Below are 3,926 nucleotides of genomic sequence, written 5' to 3'. Positions count from 1 at the left end.
TCTGACGAACTCGACACGCCGAAACAATCAAATCTGCACACATATTCTTCTAAGTGCATGCATTTCAGTCTTCAGACGTTCCATTCGTCAGACCGTCAATTCATCCGAACACTCATCCCTTCTAACCGCAGCCTTAGTCGTCGATTCACGTCTCCCGTCGCGAACGCTCGAAAAATAAAACACGTCAATTCACGTCGTTCCCGTCAGCAATGTGTCAGATATATTTCATTTAAGTTTAATCCAGCCTCCCGTTGACTTCCGACCAACGCCGAGAATCCTACGTTATATCCACAAGCAACGTCAATTAACCGCGACAATGGTTTTCCTTAAGCAGAGGAGAACGAAAGGAGAAATTCAGTTGTCGTAGACAAAAATGCGATCTGCGGTTCCGTATAAATCTGTAAATGGTCTTTGGTCAAGGAGCCGGGATCTCGGCTCATTTTCCCAACAGATTTCACGAGCTCTCTCTGTCCCGCCGCGGCAGATTTGCCCGCGCAACGGGCATTAACCATGGCGACCGTGTCCAAATTAAAAAACGGCGACTTACCGCACCTCTCTCTCTCTCTATCTTGGCTACACTCCGTAAATTACACGCGATCGATAACGGGTGCTTTGCAAAATGCTGCCGCCCGTTGCTTTGATACGTTATGCACGCGGTCCCGACGTATGCGCGTTTTTAAAAATGAATGGACACACTCCGAAAGAATAAATGGGCCGCGCTTCGCGGGACGGTTATAAAGGATTGATTAAAGTGAAGCACGCCGCGGAGGAGAAAAAAAAAATATATATATATGCTGAGAGAGATAGAGGGGAGGGGAGTGGATGACGAGAGGGGTCGCGTCAGATGCAAAACTGCGGCGTATATCTCGTTATCACCTGCGACCGTGGCTGAATCTGCGAACGGTGCTGAACGACGGGGCGTACATTGTTCTATGGTGTCGGAAGGGTGAACCGAGATTGACGATTTAGGGAAATCGCGCGATTTTTTATTGGCACGTGTTGTTCTATTTCGCGTCTAACAGAAGGTATATCTACGTCTGGATGTTTCTTTTAATAGGAGGTATATTTAGTTGGGAATTTCATCTAACTAAGTTAATTTTGAATTTTTTAAATGAAAATTCGAGGTTAAGCTTTTTATTTTAGCTTTTTTGGGTGAAATTGTGGCGAAAGAAATACAGTAGGCTTAGTACACACACACACGATATTAATATAAACGCTATTTATTAAAGAAGAATACAGTCAACCCTCCTACAACGCGGTACGGTTTCCATATAACGCGGTGCCAAAATTGCGACGGCCCTCCTATAACGCGGTTTCCGTTCAACAACATTCCATCAACTTAATTGGTTTAAGAAGATTCTCTATAGCATGAATTTATCTATGTGTTAAATTTTTACAGTTGAAATTAGCGGGGAATTCCCTTCTTTTTGGTGAAGGTACATCACCATTTTCCAATTTCAGTTATCAGGGAATTCCCCTATAAGCGAAGAAACGATGCGAGATTGTTCACAGTGTTCTGTTTTAATGCTTAAAATAGATCGTATGATTGACTGTTGCGTATTTGCGTGAATTTTTTTATTCAATAGCACTGCCGAACTTTCGCTGTTGCAACCACTTACTTTGTCATCAATTTTAAGTGCAACTTACAACTTGTTAGTAGGAAACTGTCTGTAAAACCGTGCAGACGTACATATCACGATTAGTGTTCAATAAAACGCCTTTTGCTCGCTTAATTTGTGTTATCGTAATTGGACAACATTACACAATACTGTAAAAATAATAAAAATAAAAATAATGAATAAAAAAAAATAAAAATAAAAATAATTTTATTGTACTTAACATATTATCTTGCCTTTTGTGTTTGTAAAATTTTTTCCACAACCGTATGCACCGTAACTTGACGCTCTGAGAATGCAATTTTCATTCAACGCAGAACGAATCAAACTGATTAACAAGTGATTTTACTTACTTCCGAGTTTCACTCAACGCGGTTCCTATATAACGCGGTACGAATCAATCTGATTCGTACTAATTCTGAGTCTCTTACAGCGCGGTTTCCATATAACGCGGCACGAATTAATCTAGTTTGCACGTTAAATCTGAGTTTCTTATAGCGCGGTTTCCATATAACGCGGTACGAATTAATCGCGTTACAGGAGGGTTGACTGTATATATGTTTCGACATATTCTTACCGCGAAAAAGAACGCGGATTCTTTACCTTACTAGAGAGGGAAAATCGACATTCTATTGGAAAGAATCAACGAAAATCAATTAAAACAGCCTGACAAAAATTGAGCGTGGAATTTTCTTAATTTCATATTTAGTACTTTTCTTTTTAGATACTCTGCTGTGTTTGTGAGTTGCCTAATAAGATACAATAAATGGGACGTTTGAAGGAAATATGAATTATTTTACAGAATACATGTTAAGTATCAAAATGAAATAATGGAAGTAAAAAAATTTGCGGAATGACAGAGAAAGAGGGTATTTTTATTTTTCGTCGTATTCCCCCTTAATCTAGCTACATTTTTCACTCCGATTTAATTGATTTATTCCCTCATGAAAATATACTGTTTCTTTCGCCCGAAAATTTATCCTCCCCCGATGATTCTTTTTTTTCATATTTGGAAGTAAACAGTAACCAGGCGGGATCGTGAAAATAGAAGTGTTAATTTTTTAGTGTAACGATTATTTTCGTTGAATACAATTCACCGTGTGAATAAAAATAAAGTATCGCACTCGACATCGTCAACTGTTCACTTTCGAAATTAGTCGATTTGCAGAAGCTACCACGAATAACTATACGATACGAAAGCAAAAGCGGTGAATTTAGTGGCACGCGGCACTCGCAAACTCTGCGGTGAATTAACCGTTCCCGCTACCGTTTAACTTGAACAACGGAACAACGTTCCTTTGAAGACTGAGACGACTCAATCGCGTCTACGTAAGGCTTCAGAAACCGAGTACAACCGACGCGCTGCATTTGTCGAAAGTGCTTCAGTAGATTATTGTTGTATCGTCACACCTTTCTAATTACACGATACCCTCGATTCAAACGTGTACACAATTTTCGTTATTTTTTTAGTGGAACGATGAACAATTTTTGTTATTTTTCAGTGGAACGACGAACAATTTTTGTTATTTTTTTAGTGGAACGACGAACAATTTTTGTTCATCACGAATGATGCGATTTTGAGAAACTCTTAAGGTGAGAATACTGGACTCCTTTTTCGACTTTTAAGGCCTTCTTTTCGAGTCTCCTTCAATTTTTTGAAAGATGAGAACTTTGGTCCTCTTTTATGCCTTTTCAAGCTTTTCTTCAAGACACTTCCAAAATTTTAAGAGATGAGATGATTGGGCTCTTTGGTGTCTTTGCCAGCATTTTTTTCGAGTCACTTCCAATTTTTTGAAAGATGAGAATGTTCGTCTTCTTTCTATGCCTTTTCAAGCTTTTCTTCAATTCACTTTCAATTTTTTGAAAGATGAGAACCTTGGACTTATTTCATGCCTTTTCCTCCAGTCAGTTTCAATTTAAAAAAAAAATGAGAATATTGGACTCTTTTCTATACCGCTTCAAGTCATTTTCAATTTTTTGAAGTTTCACTCACTCACTAAGAGAAAAAAAAGAAAAATAGTACTTAGGCTCACAAAAACCAGAACATAGAAAAAACTAGCATCGAATCCTTGTAGCTGTTTATAAGTCCCATCGCAATAAAAAGATTTTTTAGAAATCTAATACATAAAGTTCATAACCACGTTTCAATTTATTTTTTCGCGATAAAACGCTCGAATAAGGACTTCCTAAATTTGCAGTTCTATGTTGCAATTGATTCCTTCGGCTAAAGTTACTCTTAACAGTCGTTCGCTGCACATTTTTCCAATAGATTACAGCGAAAATTGATAATTCAGCAAAAAAATGCATTCT

Source organism: Habropoda laboriosa, unplaced genomic scaffold (genome assembly GCF_001263275.1).
Source record: "Habropoda laboriosa isolate 0110345459 unplaced genomic scaffold, ASM126327v1 scaffold36, whole genome shotgun sequence".
Classification (NCBI taxonomy): Eukaryota; Metazoa; Arthropoda; class Insecta; order Hymenoptera; family Apidae; genus Habropoda; species Habropoda laboriosa.
This window is presented reverse-complemented; position numbering follows the sequence as displayed.